We start from the raw sequence: 21,989 nt of genomic DNA, 5'->3' as shown, positions 1-21,989 counted from the left end.
CAACATTTCACGATGGATGTAAGAGAATAACATGTAATTTCGAACATAAAAAAAGGTTAAAAGTTACAAATACTGGGGCTTTAAGGTCTACTATCATATCAGAATTGGAGGGTATAGAACTTGTGGTTACTGAGTTATGAACATATATGTATAATCAAGGTCAAAGGTCATAAGGTCACATGACATTTTGAAAAAAAATTGTATTGTTAATTAATCCTATCTGCCAAAAATCACACCTCTAGCTCTATTCGCTTGCCCAGAATTAGATGTGTGCATAATTAAGAGGTAAAGCGTGTGTTGTCATAAGGTCTCCCACCCTACTAAATATAAAGGGCATAGCACTTGTGGTTACGTATTTATCGACATTAAAGTATATTTCAGGTCAAAGCATCGAGGTCACATGACATTTGGTCAAAAAATTTCTATCCTATAGTTATCCCTATATACCAAAAATCAGACATCCAGCTCTATGGGCTTGCTAAGAATTAGATATACGCATAATTAATGAGGTACAGCATGAAGCATCATAAGGTCTCCCATCATACCATATATGAAGGGTGTAGCACTAGTGGTTACTGAGTTATGGACAAATATGTATATTTGAGGTCAAAGGTCACCGAGGTCACGTGACATTTTGTCAAAAAAATTGTATTGCTAAGTTATCCCTATATACCAAAAATCAGACCTCTAGCTCTATTGACTCGCTCAAAATTAGATATGCACATAATTAATGAGGTACAATATGTGGCGTCATAAGCTGTCCCATCATACCATATATGAAGGGTGTAGCACTTGTGGTTACTGAGTTATGGACAAATATGTATATTTGAGGTCAAAGGTCATCAAGGTCACGTGACATTTGTCAAAAATATTGTATTGCTAAGTTATCCCTATATACCAAAAATCAGACCTCTAGCTCTATTGGCTCGCTCAAAATTAGATATGTGCATAATTAATGAGGTACAATATGTGGCGTCATAAGCTGTCCCATCATACCATATATGAAGGGTGTAGCACTTGTGGTTACTGAGTTATGGACAAATATATATATTTGAGGTCAAAGGTCACCAAGGTCACGTTACATTTTGTCAAAATATCTGAGATATCTGCGTGAACGGATGGACTCACGGACGGACATGACCCAATCTATAAGCCCCCTGGACTTCATCCGTGGGGACTAAAAACTGTGTCACTGCATCCTTTTTGCAATATGAATACGATGAGAAACCAAATTTTTATTTTTCTTGGCCTTATACATGGGAGTCTATGGACTGCCTTATACATGGGAGTCTATGGACTGCCTTATACATGGAAGTCTATGGACTGCCTTATACATGGGAGTCTATGGACTGCCTTATACATGGGAGTCTATGGACTGCCTTATACATGGGAGTCTATGGACTGCCTTATACATGGGAGTCTATGGACTGCCTTATACATGGGAGTCTATGGAGACTGCCTTATACATGGGAGTCTATGGAGGTGAAAACTAAAAAGTCCTCTAACACGGCCAAATTTGATCGCATTGTGAAACAAATCGACGTGCATCTGTATGGGGTAGGGTACTATCCTTGTGCAAAGTTTGAAAGAAATTGACCTGGGCATGTCTGAGATATCTGCGTGAACGGACGGACGGACGGACGCACGCACGCACGCACGCACGCACGCACGGACATGACCAAACCTATAAGTCCCCCCCGGACGGTGTCCGTGGGGACTAATGAACTGACCACTTGTACACAACTCTTAGCTGGAAGTGTAGACAACAGCGATCTTACCGAGTGTAGTGGTGGCCATCAGAGCATAGAGAGACAGACATCGAAGCAGAATGGTGCCCTTGCCAATCTCATTGTATTCTAAGAAGAACGCTGCAAATAAATACACTGTATCATGAACGTTCTCTGTTGTGTCATATGGAATTTGTTTTTTCATGTTTCATTCAATCCCAGCCATTTAATTCTTACCTGGACACCGTATTGTAGCTTAGCTCTAGCTAAACAGTTGCCAAAGGCAAAGAGAATTAATTTGGCATCGAGATGCTCAGGCAGCCAGCCCTCAGTGTTCAGTACCAGTAGTAGATGTGCATGTGGGTAGGGGTATCCTTCCGCTAAACCTGAAAACATGTAAACAAGTCATTGTAAATGACACAGTCCCAACCTGTAATTTAGCTGATTTAGGTGATTAAAGTATGTGCAGATTTTGCCAACAAAGATTTGTATGCGCTCCAGTAATTTTACTGCTGTGTGTGACACTGCACTGTAGCAGTGCTTCAGACACGTGATAAAAATGATGTATATACCAGCAGTGGAACAGTACAATTTAATAGCGTGGCTACATTTCCTGTGTCCGAAAAATATGTGCATGGCCACTGTATAGCCATGTCTACATACACGTATGAACCTTCCGATAGCAGGATTGTCAATGGAAAAACGGATCATGAATAGTAGCTGAAGAAAAGTATTTCATTTCATTTCATTTTAGTCTTTGAAAATGGAAGGACATGTCATGCAATTTTTGCTGACAATTTGATGAAAATATTGGAACATTAACAATCTACTAATATTATGGACAGTTTGCAGGGAAAAAATAGAATTCAACTTTATTTTCTTTAATTTGCGATGTATAATATTATGTTGCACAATGTGATTGTAAAAGCTGTCACATTGCCATATGCTGTGCCAATAAAAAGAAACATACCGGTACTGTGAAACTTGTGCTCCAACCATAAATAAATTATTATAAACCCATCTATAGTGATCCAAATGTATTGTAATTCCCGACTTTTCTGAATGTAAGATAATACTATAGAATTTACCTGTTGTTACATGATCATCTCTGTAGTGATGTAATGATGCCAAATCAATAGTGTGCGCGATGGGGTACAATGACTCCAACTGATGCGATGCCGTATCCTAGACTTCTTCATCTGTTGCCAGTGGCACAGAGGTAGCTTTGACGTAATGAGAGAACCTACCCTTCCACAATCTGTATGCGATCTTTGCCTGTTTGAAACACATGAAAGACAAGGGAATATAAAGTTTGATTTTATGAAAGATCTGTTATCTTGAACTTTCTATGCATTTCCTACGGTTTCGGTTCATTTTTTTCTCCAAGAGAGAGTCGACTCACTAAGAAAGTATAGTTTGTCCATACAGATTGAAAGTCTTGAAAACATGCTTAATGTCACTTATTGCATGTTTACCATATTTGAGATGAAAGGTTCCATGAAATTTCTCCAAAGAGTCTTACCTCTGCGATATGGTGCTGCTAGTGTGTAGTCATTGACAATGGCTCTCTGGAGAAGGTTGGGATACTGTGGTGTAAGTCGACCGCACAGATTCAGGAAACACATCAGCTGAGTATAGCTGTAATGTGAATATAAATACAACTTAAAAAGAGAGATTCTTCCTACAGAGGAAGCAATGTACAGTATAGAATTGTTCAGCCATGTACAACATTGGAAAATATTTTTCTCAATTCACAAAGTTTACATAGTGACTCTTCGGCAGGAAGTAGACGGAACAGATTGAAAAGCACAAGCTTGGGCACAAAAGATCTACTCAGAAACAGCCCAAAATTATAGTTACATTGTGGCTTCATGATTAAACACTGGAAACTCTTACCTAAATCTCTCTGGTGGAGCCCACCGTTTTCTCCGTCTCCATGGTTTTCTGAGAACAGTTTCATCAAAGAGTCGTGATTTCTCTATTGACCTGAACACTTCGTCTTCCTGGTGTGGTATCTCCACTGTGTCTGCCAAATGTTGTAACCTTGATGGCATCTGAAAAACAATAAATAATAAACATTTACAGCTGGGTTCAAGATTGACAGATAATGGACAAATCGTCAAGACAAGGTGATTGTTGAGTTTCCTGACATCCTTTCACAGGGATAGAAATACTTTTTTATTTCTTGTGGCAAAAGTTTGCCACCGGATATGAAATCTGGTGGCAATTATGAAAAATCTGGTGGCAGTTTAACACATTATGTGATCGGTATAATACAACATTTTGTCATTGCCACATACTCATTCTAATTTATAAATTCTTGAAAATATGGTGAGTACACGTCACAAAAAGTCAACCCATACTGCATGCCTCGAAAAAAATTTTCAAACTTACTAACCGTGGGACACGTGAATTTCATTTTTACTTGCCCGAGAGGAAAAAGTACTTGCCCTAAATTTCTAATAACTGTACCAGTAATTGTAACAGAGAGCAGATAGAGTTTGGCCATATGAAGTGAATTCAAAGAGGGAAAAAACAGATTCAAACAAGAACTACATCTTGTTAAAATGAAGGACTATTACCAAATCTGAAATGTCCCAGAAGAAATGTGAGAATACTTTAGTCTTTTCTGTAGATTTGGCCATCTAGAAAACATCTTTGAATTTGGAATTTTTCCACAACCTAGTCCAAATTAAAATCTTTGCATAAGAGTAATAAGATTGTGTGATTTACAATGTGCATGGCTGGCTGCTGCTCTTTATTATCAAGCTGAGATCACAAACAACTGCTCTGCTAGTGTTTATCTGCCAATGCATACGCACATGTACATCTGCAACTCTTTTACCTGTTTACATGTTTGCTCACTGAGCACAGCAGTCTTTCAAAGTTTATTGATAAATGTATTCGTCAAGAGAGCAGATTCAAGTTTCGTTTTCGTTACTCTTCAGTGCAGATTTGTTTTCTGTAAGTGAGAGCCGATCCCTAAAAACCAAGGTCACGTAATTTGAAACTGTCTGCATCTCACGCACTACGTAGCTGCAATATGTGGCCTCCTTGTCGACTGAGCCTGTTTCGACTACGATGTAAACTTGTACTTTTTCATCTGGGTGTTGATTTACGTTGAACAGTAAGCATTTCCGAGATCTATGGCTTTGAATAAGTTTACATCCATTTACAAAGCACATGGTGCAATTACACTATCGCGTGAAGCCGATCGACTGTCATACAACTCATACGCTTGCACAAAGAGAATGGCTACCACTGTCAAGAGCATACCACTTTACGGCACACATACAAAACAGTGAGTTCACTCCGTGTCGTCGGAGAGAACATGTCGCAAAACTCTATTTTTACGACTTTTTGTGTTTTACAACAGCAAGAACGATTATTTTGCGATGTCGGGCGGATTTTCAAGGGTTTTCAGAAAACACTTCTGAGAGTTGAAGGACTTACAAGATTGTAGACGTGTACAGACCTAATGAAATACGTTTTCAAGCTTGAATTGTCCAGAGCTTAGTTTAATTCAACCGCTGGTGGATTTGCCCGTCGGACGGGAAGCATATTGATTTTAATTGCCCGACCGCAAAATTCACTAGCAACGGGCGTCAGGCGATAGGAATTTTTGAGCCTGTACTGGCTAATGAATTGCAAGTATTTATTATTATTAAATCACGCATGCTGCAGTTTGGCTTTGTTTTCAAAATGTCACAACATGCTTTTATCTTGTCCCTATGACTGCATTATGCGGCTATCACAGAGAACAACAACATGTCAAGTGTACAAAAGCTGCTGTCATCGATATGGAGATTAGCCAATCACAAGTTTGGATTCACGCTATGTTTTCATTCATGCCAAAATGTCGCAATTAGTTTGGGGTTTTTTTTGCTAATGAGTTTTTTCCGCCGTCCGACAACGTGTGTTCCTTCAGTGTTCCTTCATTCAAGCCGTAGGATCGATGACATGATGACCCAAAATTTAGTGGCAGAAAAATACCACCAGAAAAAAATTTTGGTGGCAGATTGACAGTTTTTGGTGGCAATGCCACCATTGCCACCGATTATTTCGAACACTGCTTTCATCATTGAAGACTACAAGAGCAGTGTTGTCAATGAGGGACACATTCATAAATAGATCATTGGCATACACCTGTTTTATCACGTTTTTTGACAAGGCAATTTAGAACTTCTCTTTTTTAACAGTATACTCGATAGCTCTTTCCAAAAGACAGCTATCAGGTTTCTTTACCTGGCATACAGTGTATGAATCATGGACGACTTCAGAGCCTACATTTTGTGATAGAGTTTGAAGAAGTGATTTAGTCTAGATGTTCTAAAGAAAATGTTCTGAAGGGCAAATCCATGAGATTTTGAAACCTAGAATCCTACAGCTTTAAGATTTGGAAATCTGATGATTTTAATTAACCAGTCCACTTCTCAAAGTGGGAGGGCAATTGAATAATCCTCTGGGATATTTTATGGACAAGCAGTACTTTTAGCAGTACTTTTCTTAACTCATACTAATGTTTTTAGAATCATATGTGAAGTAAATTAAGTTTGTCTTGGACATTAATAGTACAATTTTCCTCACAGGGTCAATGCAGTGTGCAACTACCATTTTCAAGATCAATATAGTTTTCTAATCATAAACATTGCATGAAGACCCCTAGTTTCCATTCTTGATTTAAAGGGAGGTGGTCCTCGCACTGCGCGTGCACAAATTTTTTGTTGATAAACATAAATTTTGTAAACATAAGCCTTCTCAACTTCAATAGGAGTGAGATGGAAGCGGCCCTTCAATTTGTAAATGCCTCTCTAAGACTCAAGATCATGCGACAGTAAAATATTAAGATGGAAACCGAACTTCAGTGGTGTAATTCTATTTATAAACTCGTGTAAGGCTACGAACATTGAGACAATACACTATCAATACACTATTATATCGCTGAGTATGTATTACTGCACTAAGTTACGGTAAACAAATGGGGTTTAATCACGCACGGTCACGTTGGTTGTACACAATGCTATGTAGAGTACAGCAATAAAACATCGGTAAAATGATCAACATTGTATATATATTTAGGCCAGCAACAAGTGGAATGCCTCACACAAAAATTACACACAATTATCAGCAAGTAAGAGTAGGAGACAGGAGACGCTGTTGCATCGATAAGGGAGAACGGTCACCACGTTGACGTACACGAATATAAGAGAATTCGGTCCCACAATGTACCGGCTTCACGACAGACTTGACTCATGACCCACTGTTGATCACAGTTGCTAACTTCTTCTAGTAATACGTGGCAAGAAATAGTCAAATAACAGGAAAAATAGACAAAACGAGCGGGTTTTCGCGGCGTTTGGCAGGAAAATTGCATGGCTCGGCTACACATAGGGACGTGTTGAGAGATCCTGTGAGTACAACAGTCATGACAGCGATCGAACGCCCACTGTACGCATACCGCTGCTACGCAAACTTTACCTCCTGAGTGTTGGGAGGGTCTGAGTCCTCATTCAAATGGGATAACACCACAAAAAGACCAATCAAAGGTCCTTCGCTTGACTTGATAACTGTATTCAGAATTATAGGTTGCACCACACCATTGGGGCAAACTTTGTAGTGGAGTCGTATTCTCCACAGCCGAACAGGGAGCGCCATATACCCGATCTCTCGACATCGACGTTCACACAGACCATGGAACACATTCTCCTTGCAGCTGCTGCAGCGGGCACTGCTCTGTGAGCTACGTACGGTAGATTTCGGTCACTTGCTTAATTCAGGGCTCGAAATTAACATTTTATCCTGGTAGTCATTTTGACCACCACATTTTAAATTTGGTGGTCATTTTAAGGCAACTGGTAGTCAATATTTTTTTTAACTGAATCATATTATCAGGCTTTTTGTTTTCATGAAAAGAGATGTCAATGTTATGGTGGGTCTTTGAACATAGCTGTACCCAAAATGTACATGTCTGTACAGTGGATAAAAAAATAATACCTATTAAATGGGATAAGCAGAGTTCTCCCACCCAAATGTTCATAGCATATTGGCTAACTTTCAACATTTTTCGAACAATAAATATGCAGAAATGTGGCCTCTGTTGCATTCACGGACAAATAGATGAAGTTCTACTTTTTAAAAGGACATGTAACTTTTTCATGATTTTTTTCATAAGTTTACAAGCCTTTTAAAAATACTATAAGACTTATGGTATGCACATTAGATATATTGGCATTAAGACAAAAACCTACCAAGACAACAGTGCTGTCATTAAACATGGAGGTATTTCTTTACCCCCATAGTTTGAACTACGCGGAGTACGCGTACAGAACAAGATTTTACACTGAATCGTGCTACCAGCAGTCCACAGTCAAGTTATATTTCATTTGTGTACGTTTGCGGCCCGTTGAAACACTGAAATATCCTGCATGCTCGACGTTGGTCTTCAACCAAAGTTAACTTGGCCGATTGTTACCGCAATATATCGAAATGATCACAAGTTTACATTCCACAAAACAAGACGAATTTATCATAATAGGCACGTCGAGGTACACGATCCGCGGTGTGTACACTCGAAGGCGAAGAGGGCCGAGGGCTGCCAATTGTTTCAATAGGTACCATTTTACGACAGTCACACAGAACTCCTATGCGCTGTGCGCCAAAATGTCGCAAAAATTTACGTCTTTCAAAGTTTTACGGTAGAATGAACTCATGATCGTTTCGCGATCTTTTTTTTCAGAATTATCGGGTATCTGTCCAACTTTTCAGAGTCAATTTAATTATTTTAAGCTTTCAAAGGACCAAGAGACCTAGCAGTCGCTCAGGCTAAACTGTTTAATCAGAGATTACGCGTTTGTTTCCGCGAGTTGCGACGTGTAATGCCATTCATCATGTCATAGACATTTTCTCCACGTTCGATCTCGATAGCGTAGTATTTTTCCTATGAAATCTTGCTGCGGCAGGATAACCGTTTATGTTTTAAACACTGAGAAAGAATATAGCGCCAAGAAAACGGAGTTGGTTAGAATTTGTAAGAATGAAGGGCTGTACTTTGTACATTTGTTTGTATACGTGTAAATTCCGAACCGTAGTGGTGCTATTGAAGTGTACAGGCCCGATGCCGATACGCTATCGCTAGACAAGTACAGTGCTATTGTAATACTGTATCACATTGTTGCACCTAAATCAATCCATTCAATGCTTCCCGAGAACGTAATTTATGTTAAATGAACTGAATATTGAAAGCATAGTTTTATTCGCTACACTGTGCCTCGGGCGTCGATCGGAGGAGATTAGAGTATGTTACATTTTGCATTTTTGGATACAACGTGACGTGTGCCTTTGGTCTCAAAAACTTGGGTCCCAGCCGTGGCGCGAGCGGCTAATCGCTCTCGCGGAATTTGATTTGCGCGAGTGGTAGGCGAGCCATCAGACAAACCGGCAACCGCTGAAATACTACATTCTTTTCATGGTGGTCAAAATGACCACCAGTTACAGAATTTGGAGGTCAAGCTTGGAAAAATGGTGGTCATTTGACGCAAGACCACCGCTAATTTCGAGCCCTGTAATTGTTGACTGCACTCCTGTTGGGCCTTTGAAATAAAGCTCTCGTCTTTGCCAGCGATGTCATGGACTAGAGCCCGGTCATTTGATAGTGTGTTGGCGTATTACTGTAACACATGTACAGGTGAGTGTTTTCAAGTATGCTCGAGCGATAACAGTAGCCGATCCCAATTCAAGAAAATCATGATCAAATGTGATCTAAATACAGCGTGTATTCAGCAGATATTTAACTCAGATTAATTGACCTGTTATTGTGTGTTAGCTTTGGTAAGTGAGAATACTTGGGACAGACCGGCCGCCACTTTAACAAGTGGCAATATTGCAACTATTGTAGTCAGCCCGTAACTTAGTGTGGCGGCCTTGGATATGTTTACAAGGGGGACCCCCTCACGAGCATACGCAGCGCGACGACCACTGCCCTTTAATCAGAATCTGGTTCTCAGGACAACAACAAACAAGTCATTACAGATGACACAGTCCCTGCTTGATTTTGGTGGTTGAATTACGGTGATTGAACTACATGCTTCGTAGCTTCAGTACAGGGAAGAGGAGTGAATTTGTTAAATGTTGGGAAATCACATGATAGTTGTCTGTGGTGGGGGGGGGGGGTCATGTTTGTGTACTTGGGAGAGTAAAGTTATGGCTGTTGGTGTTTTCCATGGCAAGATCAATAGTTGCATTTATAAACTGGATCGCATCGCACCATTAATTGACATGCACATGCACACTACAATACAATGTCTGTGTGCCAAGTTTGAAAGAAATCTGTTCAGGGATAGTTGAGTTATGGTTCAAAAACATTAAAAAATTGCAACAAAATGGCTACCTGGCAGCCATTTTGGATCGTATCGCAAAATAAATTGGCATGCATATATATGCCATAGTACAGTACTTAATATGTCAGTGTTCGAAATAATCGGTGGCAATGGTGGCATTTGCCACCAAAAACTGTCAATCTGCCACCAAAATTTTTTTTCTGGTGGTATTTTTCTGCCACTAAATTTTGGGTCATCATGTCATCGATCCTACAGCTTGAATGAAGGAACACTAAAGGAACACGCGTTGTCGGACGGCGGAAAAAAACTCATTAGCAAAAAAAAAACTAATTGCGACATTTTGGCATGAATGAAAACATAGCGTGAATCCAAACTTGTGATTGGCTAATCTCCATATCGATGACAGCAGCTTTTGTACACTTGACATGTTGTTGTTCTCTGTGATAGCCGCATAATGCAGTCATAGGGCACAAGATAAAAGCATGTTGTGACATTTTGAAAACAAAGCCAAGTGCAGCATGCGTGAATTAAATAATAATAAATACTTGCAATTCATTAGCCAGTACAGGCTCAAAACTTCCTATCGCCCGACGCCCGTTGCTAGTGAATTTTGCGGTCGGGCAATTATTAATCAATATGCTTCCCGTCCGACGGGCAAGTCCACCAGCGGTTGAATTAACTAAGCTGAGTCTGGACAATTCAAGCTTGAAAACGTATTTCATTAGGTCTGTACACGTCTACAATCATTGTAAGTCCTTCAACTCTCAGAAGTGTTTTCTGAAAACCCTTGAAAATCCGCCCGACATCGCAAAATAATCGTTCTTGCTGTTGTAAAACACAAAAAGTCGTAAAAATAGAGTTTTGCGACATGTTCTCTCCGACGACCCGGAGTGAACTCACTGTTTTGTATGTGTACCGTAAAGTGGTATGCTCTTGACAGTGGTTGCCATTCTCTTTGTGCAAGCGTATGAGTTGAATGACAGTCGATCGCTTCACGCGATAGTGTAATTGCACCATGTGCTTTGTAAATGGATGTAAACTTATTCAAAGCCATAGATCTCGGCAATGCTTACTGTTCAACGTAAATCAACACCCAGATGAAAAGTACAAGTTTACATCGTAGTCGAGACAGGCTCTGACCCCAGTCGACCATAGCTGTGGGTCCATAGCTGTGGTGTTTTCGGACGGGATTCCTGCCTTTTACGGGCTGGTTTTGACTTTTTAAGATTTTAAACCCCGCCACCACAAAAGTCAAAACCAGCCCGTAAAAGGCAGGAATACCGTCCGAAAACACCACAGCTATGGACCCACAGCTAAGTCGACCAAGGAGGCCACATATTGCAGCTACGTAGTGCGTGAGATGCAGACAGTTTCAAATTACGTGACCTTGGTTTTTAGGGATCGGCTCTCACTTACAGAAAACAAATCTGCACTGAAGAGTAACGAAAACGAAACTTGAATCTGCTCTCTTGACGAATACATAAACTTTGAAAGACTGCTGTGCTCAGTGAGCAAACATGTAAACAGGTAAAAGAGTTGCAGATGTACATGTGCATATGCATTGGTAGATAAACACTAGCAGAGCAGTTGTTTGTGATCTCAGCTTGATAATAAAGAGCAGCAGCCAGCCATGCACATTGTAAATCACACAATCTTATAACTCTTATGCAAAGATTTTAATTTGGACTAGGTTGTGGAAAAATTCGAAATTCAAAGATGTTTTCTAACTGGCCAAAATCTACAGAAAAGACTAAAGTATTCTCACATTTCTTCTGGGACATTTCAGATTTGGTAATAGTCCTTCATTTTAACAAGATGTAGTTCTTGTTTGAATCTGTTTTTTCCTCTTTGAATTCACTTCATATGGCCAAACTCTTGCTCTCTGTTACAAATTACTGGTACAGTTATTAGAAATTTAGGGCAAGTACTTTTTCCTCTCGGGCAAGTAAAAATGAAATTCACGTGTCCCACGGTTAGTAAGTTTGAAAATTTTTTTCGAGGCATGCAGTTTGGGTTGACTTTTTGTGACGTGTACTCACCATATTTTCAAGAATTTATAAATTAGAATGAGTATGTGGCAATGACAAAATGTTGTATTATACCGATCACATAATGTGTTAAACTGCCACCAGATTTTTCATAATTGCCACCAGATTTCATATCGGGTGGCAAACTTTTGCCACAAGAAATAAAAAAGTATTTCTATACCTGTATGTGTACCAACACTGAGTGAAATCAGTTTAGGGATAGTTGAGTTATGATTCAAAACTATAAAAAATACCGTCAATGATGCTGTACCTTCTCTAATGTGTGGCCAGGTCAGGTAATTGGTTGTTGGCATGGAGTTATTGGTAAATAGTTGATGATGTAGGGGCATGAGGTGGATATGGACCCAAAGAACCCAAAAGATGATTATATACATCAATCGAAAAAAATTCTAAGCTACAGTATAAACTGCCTAAAGATAGTTCAATGTGGAAAAAAGTTAAATAATTCAGAAATAAGAATTAACAGTCCCAAATAGTAATGACGCACTTCCCTACTGACCTGAGTGCATGTGAAATACACAACCTGGCATCTGTAAATTAAATGTATACCAAGTGATCATTTTAAGTCACTTTAACTGTTTTTAAGGGATATTCCAAAGAGTCCTGTGGAAATGATGAAAAACGCTTATCTGGTCTTGTGTTTGTAAAACCTCATGGCTGATAATTGTCATAGTATTCAAAAGAAATTGAAAGTGAAGAAATTACTGTTTTTAATAGGCATATTTTCCTTGAAATACATGACCGTGTAAAGAATATATGCTAAAAGTGTTTAAGAGTAAATTTCTTTTCAAAAAATAATTTAATCTGTGACCAAAGGATTTTTATTCTTTGAGTTTACAAATTCAAACATTGCAATTTGTTCAATCATCTTGTGCAGTGCAAAATTTATAAAATGACTGAAAAATAAAAAAAAATTGGCAGAATTACAGTCTTTGTGATGTAAAATCATGGGTTGACATCACGATAATTGTTAATCTGTTCGAAGTACTTTCTATAATTTAAAAAAGAAAAGTTCATGCAGAAACGGTAACATATATTGTCAGCAATGTAGCGTTAATTTTGACTTTACATCAAAATATGCCTTTGCTGGATACCAAATATGTAGGGCGAAATATTATAATCAGCCATGTTCAGCAAAATCCACACAACAGCATTGATTCTTTTCTAATTTGATTTGATTTGCTTATGTTATCCTTGTATGACAGTCAGTACAATATGGAACTTGAACACAACACAGTGAATAAGTATGCTGTAAATGAAATGGTGTGGCTGCATCCACATGCAGCAATAGGAGTGCCTTTGTCTCTCACCCCTCATTTCCAACCTGTCCCATCCCTGAAAAATAGTTTGGTCTTATATTTATAATGTTAATAATGTTCTGTAAAAAATGTGCGCATCTCAAAAACTTTTGATCATAAACATTTTCATTGTTTTTTATAGCTGACCAGTCAGTTAACCTGTTTATTTTGAATATTTGCGCATTTTTTCTCAGTATTTGACATTTTCAGAATAGCTTCTTATTCATTTGTCATTTACTAAAAGTTAAAATGCTCCTTTGTGTGGTCAAGCTTTCCACAAGCATCAAATGTTGTACTTCATATAGGAAGGTCTGCCTCTAGAGGGCGGGCATCATGAATAGTGTTTGTTAGTTATTTCCTCCACATACACTTCTGATTGTACTGTAAACATTGAACATGGCCGACGTCCGATTTTCCTGTCTAAAACTTTCACTCATTTTCGTTCATATGACTCTGAAACTCAGGAAACGATTGGGAAGAAAGAGTTATCTTGAAATATTGAGGTACTCGCCGATATTTTGCAAAATTAAATGAGAAAAAATGCAAGGAAAATGCCGACAGGCTTACACAATGACCGTTTTCAGACTCAGAGGCATATGATCATCTGCAGATTATGCAACAGGTCCATATCACGTGAGGCCATGAGGGGATATCCACGCAACTCAGTACCAAACACTAGCGCACATAGGGTGAGCAAACACAAAGTGAGTACCCCTAACGTCAGCTCAGTAGACTGTAATAGATCGTAGTCAACTAAGAACCTTCGAGAAATGCTTACATGTAACACTGTGGCTATGCCGCTAAGTCCCTTTTGATTTTGTCACAGCTCAAAATCGTTCTCCTACACCTCAACCTGACCATGAACACCCCACCAGTTTATGATATGACCCATCACAATGGCATAACGTCAACGGATCTGACAGACGGAAGTATTGACAGACGGAAGTAGTTGACACCAGCATACTGGTTTTCAACTCTAATACCTTCTCTGTCTATAAATAGACACGAGAAGGTAAAAATCGCAACAAAATGGCCGCCTGGGGGCCATATTGGATCGTATCAGAAGATAAATTGACGTGCATACATATGCCATGATTGTACTTTACCTGTGTACCAACATTGAATGAAACTGGTTTCCAAGATAATTGAGTTATGGTTCAAATGCATGAAAAATTTGCAACAAAATGGCCGTCTGGCAGCCATATTGGATCGTATCGCAAAATAAATTGACATACATTTGTATGCCACAGTACTTTATCCTTGCACACATTTTGAAAAAAATCGGCACAGGGGTGACAGAGAAACGGCTGCTGACAGATGGACGGACGGACAGATGGACGGGACCCAATCTATAAGTCCCCGCCAGACTGCGTCCGTGGGGACTAATAAAGGACTTTGTAAAGTCTGTAATGTCCATTTTTTAATGACAATCTCTAACCCACCAGTGTCTGATGTTATTCCTACCTCTTCTGCCATCATTTTAGACTTGGATAGATACAATGCTTGCTTGACACCCTCCAGTAGTCTGGTTCTCTGCTGGAAGAAGTAACATGCCTCTTCTTTGTACAAGACATGCTCCTCTATCGGCTTTTTCACCTTCTTCCTAAAATCATGGACCTCCACTGGCTCATGTTTTTGCTCAACTCCTATAATCCTGAAGGGAAAATTCATAATCAGGTGTGACAGTTTGAATGATATCGGGACCTACATTTGTAAACTGGCAGCTCTGTTGTAGGATACGTTCACAATCTGTCAGTCAATTTATTATGAAGCTTGCCTTTCGTAAGAGATCTACCCCTTCTGCACTTTCCATCAATGTTAGTGTGCTTCAATGAATGTAATGAATACATTCGTGCATGTACACAACAAAAGAAATGACAGTACCCGGTATGACCACTGATGGCACTGTTTTCAAGGCCATTAAGCTTCATAGAGCCAGTGCCCCCTTCACAGCACAGCTGTTTCAGTTGAGGTCTCTAAAATTTGATCAGAGAATTTTTTCAAGAGAATACATATTTACTACAAGAAAATTCACTTCACAATGTTGCATACTAACCTTGCATTGAGAACTGAAACACTTGGATTGCGTTTCCTCCGTGTTTTAATTTCTTCTAGTTTCGCAGGTTTATAGTGACGTAGTTGTATCCTGCGGATTTCTGGTATCCTCAACAGCATCCCAAGTCTGTGACAGCTTTCCATTTTTTCCCTTTTCTTTGTAAATCTTTAGTCCTGTAACAATGATAAGCATTATTATTTCAATAGGCCATCTATGCACAATGAATGTGAAATTGAACACACCATACTCTCACAGTATTTATGTAAAGCATAAAACAGTAAATCACTTCTGTAGTGTAAATAGCATGCAATGGTAACAAAGTTCACTATCCGTATGGTGTAAAGAGTGCCATGCTTGTTAAATTTTCAAATAAACAGCAAAAACATGTCCACTCCTGTAACAGACAGTGTGTTTCCCGTCAAAAATTTGTGTCACACGCCTGCGTCTGCCAACACAGCACAGGGCTGTAGAGTGCTGATACAGTACAGGTACAGTAAGTATACAGTGCTGCAAAGACATTACTGTGTACACAGGCCTGTGACAAGGCTGGACTTTCACTCTTGTATGAGCATCTGTTTGGCTTGGCTTGACATGGCTTGACACAGTTCAATGTACAATAAAATATGCCACTTAACACCGGTGTATGAATGTCTTCACACAGTTTCACAAACACCTACTTGCTGGCAAAAGTCAAAACTTCATTTTCTAAAATTTCCACAACCTTTTAAATTCTCAGACCCTTGAGCAAGCCCTGAACTTCAGGGAAGGTAAAGCTCTATCTGCAGAGCTACACAGACTTCAACCGGGGTAATTGACACAGGAAGCACCTACATGGCTGTACAGCTACATTTGGTGTAACTGAACTGCCAGTTTTGTGTGAATATATACAAAGACAATGTAAACTCCAGGAGGTCTTCATGCCAGCTAAAATTTTTTTGAAAAATTGTGAAGATACTTGATAGCTTCTTTAAAAATACTATCTGTAGTTATATTTTAGGATTCTCAACACCATACTGCATTGACGAAATGGGCACCTGAAATATACTTGACCTGTGTCTAAGTATTAACGATTGCTCATCTGAAGATGTTTGTGTGATGAGTGAATATAGACATACCCCAAAGGATATGTCATGGTAGGAAGAACCACCAGCACTCCACAAAAATAGAACAGACCCTGGATTTTTCTATTCATCAGCGTGGGGATGACGAGGAATAAGACAATTAGGAAAATATCTGATGCAAAGGCAAATTAGCAGCCAAAATAAGACTGGACTATGAATTGAGTCAATGTGGTTTAGTTTTAATATGCAAATTTAATCGTGCAAAAGAGGCGATACCTAGACAAGGTGTTGCTTACAGACTTTTAAGGTTCCAAGACAAGAAATGTGACCTTTTTAATCAACAATCCTCTAACGGTTAATAAACTCAGAACACCAGTAAAGTATACATTTTCTGAAAGCCTACATATATGGGAACATTTGGTAACCACAGTGTCACCATTGTTTACATAACTATCACGTGACAAGATAATTAGCATAACCTTTCAAAAGTCGGTTTTCCCTATGTTTTGTCTCAGTACTTCAAAATATCTGACTCAAACTTGCTGGAATGCAAGCTGTCACAATGCTCTTTCAAAGTGTGTCTCAGATTTTTTATACCTTGCTTAGTGTTTTTGGAGCACAATTTTAAAGAAATCAACTATGGTAAAATTCACTGCTCTGGAAGTTTTTCTGGCATAAAAACTGTTTAAGGAGGTTTAAAAAAATTCTGAGACACAGTTTTGAAGACCTGTTGGATAGCTTGCACTCACATGAATTTCAGCCACATATCTCAAAGCATTGAAACAAAACATAGGGAAAACCGATTTTTGAAAGGTTATGTAAATTACCTGTCACGTGATAGTTATGTAAACAATGGTGACACTATGGTAACCAAAATGTTACCCTATATCTAGGCTTTCTGAAAATATACAATTTACAGGGGTTTTGAGCTTATTAAACACTAGAGAATTGTTAGTTTAAAATGGTTAATTCTTGTCTTGGAACCTTAAATTTGTCAACAATGGGTACAATGTAGATTGATGCCATATTTGTTTTTAAATTTGTGAATACTCATGAGTAATCACACAAACAGAAGTTGTTCAAGTCATACAGTACAGTCATGTGGATGATAAAGTTGAACTTGGCAATGAATTAATCTGAAAATGAGGAATTTCTTACAGCTATCATATTTTTGTATTTGAGTGGTTAACATATGATAGCTTAGTGGGCTTAACCAGTGCCACAGAGGTACTTCCCTTTCCTCTCCCTGTGTGACCGAATAGAGTTACCTGATGCAGTGAAATTAAGCAAAATGTGCTTCTACAAAAGCAGAAGTGAAGAACAATTGAACGTTTCTTTTGATCATTGTGCCATCATGTCTTCAATTTGAAACAATGATTTGTCTCTATGATATATATGCAGTAGTTTACACAACATTGCTTAGCAACATACTGTAGGTCACAGAAAGGACAAGACTCTCGGTATTCATAATCCCTTGTCTATTCTATATTTTTGGTGTTTCTTCTACAGTCTAACCATGGACTGATTGCCATAAACACAATCTGTCTCACTAGATCAAACTTGAGGTCGAGTAACAGTTAGATGCGAACATTTTTTTGTCATTAGTCCTGTGGGCTTCATTTGCTTACTTTTCTGGCAAAAGATCACAACAAATGGCAGGTTTATCAAAAGGTGGCTATTTTGATGTATGCATATTAGAGAAGATTTTCCTTCATTCATACATGAATTTGTCCCCACTACCCTCACAGGCTGGGAGTATCATCTTAGCATATATCTGAATACTACTACTGAATACGAGACGAAGTCGAGTGTCTGACGCAGCACAAATGACACGAATGCTGATACGACACAAGGAACAGGCGATATTGGGTAATAACCGATTTATCATATACCCATGCCCATAATTTTAGGGAATTTTTACTAATAGAACGAAAAATCTTTAATTTGAGGCTTTACTTTATTACGCCTTGCGCATAAATATCAGAATGTTTATGTGAACAGCCTACATTCATAAAGTATACGACGAAGATGTCACCATCACGCGCAACATAGCTGCAAGTCGTCCATATCTCAATGAAACCAAGAAGAAAGACACCGGGATACAAAAATCGTCATACAGAAGGGACATTTTAAGGTGCAATATGCTAGTACAACTGTATCCAATCAAAAACTGCTCAGCTTTAAATCTATCCTGATTTCGATCGTCGTACGGCACGGAGCTCGCGCCGAGAGGGGACGCAATTTTGTTAGTTTACCCTTAGAGTTGCCATGTCAACAGTCGTCGCGCGCGCGACATCGCTGTCACGCCACGCGCTCACTACCTGTTCGGTGGAGACCGTGCACAGTGCCGGCGCCGTGCGAACGGCAGAATGTTTGCTAGAACTTGACCAAAAAAATACCATGGGAAAACATTTCAAGACTCAACATGATATTTCCGTATTTTGCAACCAGAAATACCCGTGTTCCTCGAAGCCCTTCAAGTTTTTACGTCGGCGACATCGCTTCGCAGGCAGGGAGCGGCAGCCATTTTGTTGTTTACGTTGTTTACCAACAAACTGCTAATGTAGTTCGGGAAAACTCTAAAACTGATGACGTTCATCGTGCATATCTCAACGTTTACCGTGAAATATCACGGCTGATATTTTACGGTGAACGTCACTAGGATGTAGCAATATGGGCATGGGTATATGATAATAGTATTTAAAAAGTGCCTGCTCTACCTAGCCATGGTATCTCACAAGGGTGGACACTTGGCAAGATGGTAGCCTTGCATATGATGCTGTATGTTCACGGCATTATACAGCCTTCCATCACAGCCCCCTGCTGACTGCCATAGACAAAACCAGAGGAATGCATACAAAAAATTACGTTTCTAACTACTTTTGGCTGAAATAAACTCAATTCCGATCTATGCCTATCCGAATAACTCAACCGCTCGCAGAGTCCTGCAGAAAATATTTGCTCTTGTGACAACCCAAACCATTAGCTCGCCATAAGATACGTTCATGCACAGAGGGACTGTGGTTCATACAAGATACACATGTTGGCTGCCCAGTGGGCCCTTAACTGTGCTTCGCTGGAAAACTTACGGTTTGGGACGTCACGACCGCAAATTTGTTTGCAGATTGCGAGAGGATTAGTTATTCGGGTAGGCATAGATCAGAATTGAGTTCATTTCAGCCGAAAGTAGTTAGAAAAGTAGTTTTTTGTGGGGGGTACAAATTGAGAATATTGTCTATGACAGTCAGCAGGGCTGTAGTGGAAGGTTGTACGTAACGCCGTAGAGCAACGTAGAGCAACAATTTTGCAGCTACTAGATGGTCAGAGTATGTACGTAATTTGGGTTCTTTTATTGTTGCCAAGAAATTGCCTTGTTACAGTTCCATGGTCCACAATATCCTCAGCGATTTTGTGTGTTGGGAAATGCTAAAAGCACACACAACCGTCATGGAAAGCTGTGGGCTACAAAACTGTAGCAAGCAGGAGTCCATGGCCCACCGGCGCTTGGATTTGGAGCGTACAGTAGGCTGATTTTGCCTGGCAGGGCTGTGTGTTACCGGCTATTGCACAGGGCACAGAAATCAGTCCCCTGGGATGGGAGAGGGGTGGGGAGGGATGGTTTTTTGTGCAACGGTTTACTTTATTTGATTTTATTAATTTTGATTGTGGTATTTCAAATAAAGATTTCGATTCCAAACCGTCTGACTGCTTTCTTTATTACTACAAGTCCATATCTCCTCCCAAATCTGTGTATAAATCACTGTAATTGCTCCGAAAACATTGCCAACTTGCTAATCCGTTGTTCGTATCAGTGGATTAATTGATTGAGTCAACACCACAGCCGTCCCACGCGCATTAAAATTTATTTTACTATTTACAATAACTTGTCGGTAATATATAAAGCAGTCAGGCGTTGTGGAGTCGAAATCTTTATTTGAAATACCACAGTCAAAATTAATAGCGAGTGCAGCGAGAGCGGCCGAAGGCTGCTCGTGAAGCGACCATTAAGACTAACGCGTGTACACAAAATTTAGAATGGAATCTCTATATACCTACGAGTTTGAAAAGAGAGCACTTCCATGGAGGCGGCCATTTTAAATACTTTTACACAGATTGCGTGAAATTAAAGTTATCATCTACCACAAATCCTACTCGACAATGTGTATTTCCGACAAAAGAATCTCTCTGTTTCAAAGAAAGTGTGAAATTTGGTTCAAAATGACTATTTTCGATCACATTTGAAAGCCCGGTTCGGTCATCACAGTGCGCCGCCATTTTGAAACAAGCCAACTCTCGTGAGAATGAACGGTCAACTCATGCGAGAATTAAAAATCGTGTGCTGAGAGCTACTGACGGGAATACAAAGTACGTGTTTTATATTAGACTGCCTCAGTTCCCGCCCCTGTTACAATAAACTGATCGGAATCATATAATTTACCAGTTTTAAATAATTTTCGTTAGTGAACTTGGCATTTCCGAATTAAATTGCTATAATAATATATAAATGTTATTCTAGAAAAGACAGCAATTCAACCAAAATATGCATCATGCATCAAACACAGAAATTAGCGTGCTATTCTTGACCGCGGACATCCGGGAACTTGCGGTTTTTTACTTCATTTTTGCGTCACACTGAAGTGAGAACAAAATATTGAAGTGTGGATTTTTCAACCTTTACACCAGTATTCAAAGTTTCAACATTATGTCAATGATAAACACTAAGTTCTGTCCTTTGTCACATAATTTTTGCATTGTTCACTGTCCTGTATAGTAAAATCCCAATTCACCTCACTCGCGTGCGTGAGGTGAAAGTGACGTCACTCCACGGTCAAGAATTGCCTGAAAACATCAATGACGATATAGTATCATATACCCTACGCTGCGCTCGCTCTCAGGTCAGACCTGTTACATATTAAAATCAAATAAAGTAAACCGTTGCACAAAAAATCCCTCCCCACCCCTCTCCCACCCCAAGGGACTGATTTCTGTGCCCTGTGCTATATGCTGGACGCCAGAGGCCCATACATAGTGACACACTGCCCTGTCATGCCGATATACCGGTAGTAGCGTACAGATACCATTCGGTCCAGCCCTGCGTACCATGCGGTGTGTTCCCAGCGTTGTACGGCCCCACCAGGCCATGCAGCGCCGGGAACACACAGCATCGTACGCAGGGTACATTTGCCTAGCTGTGGGTCCATGACAGGCTAAACTAGACTGCGCCTTTACATCTAATCAACGAGGCCTGGGCTTCTCTTATTTTACAAAAGCAAAATGAAGTCATAATCATCTCAGGAATTTCGTTGAAAATCTAAAACCTGGGCAGAGGATAGTCGATTAAAAGTTACGTTACCTCACATGTTTGCAGGTACAGGCACTTGACACGTCGCTTCGCGAAGCGACGTGTCAAGTATTTGTGTTTGCAAGTACCAAACTGGCGAGGAGTTGCTCACATGGGCGCAG

The 21,989-nt window shown here is 39.6% G+C and overlaps 1 pseudogene; it reads right to left on the bottom strand.

Moving 5' to 3' along the window:
* Nucleotides 1–21,989, bottom strand: part of LOC139127383 (large ribosomal subunit protein mL37-like) — a 33,943-nt pseudogene extending 11,954 nt beyond the window's left edge.

Source organism: Ptychodera flava, unplaced genomic scaffold, assembly GCF_041260155.1.
Source record: "Ptychodera flava strain L36383 unplaced genomic scaffold, AS_Pfla_20210202 Scaffold_31__1_contigs__length_3010019_pilon, whole genome shotgun sequence".
Lineage (NCBI taxonomy): Eukaryota > Metazoa > Hemichordata > Enteropneusta > Ptychoderidae > Ptychodera > Ptychodera flava.
Note: the sequence above shows the minus strand (reverse complement) of the source record. Positions and strands in the feature narration are given on the sequence as shown.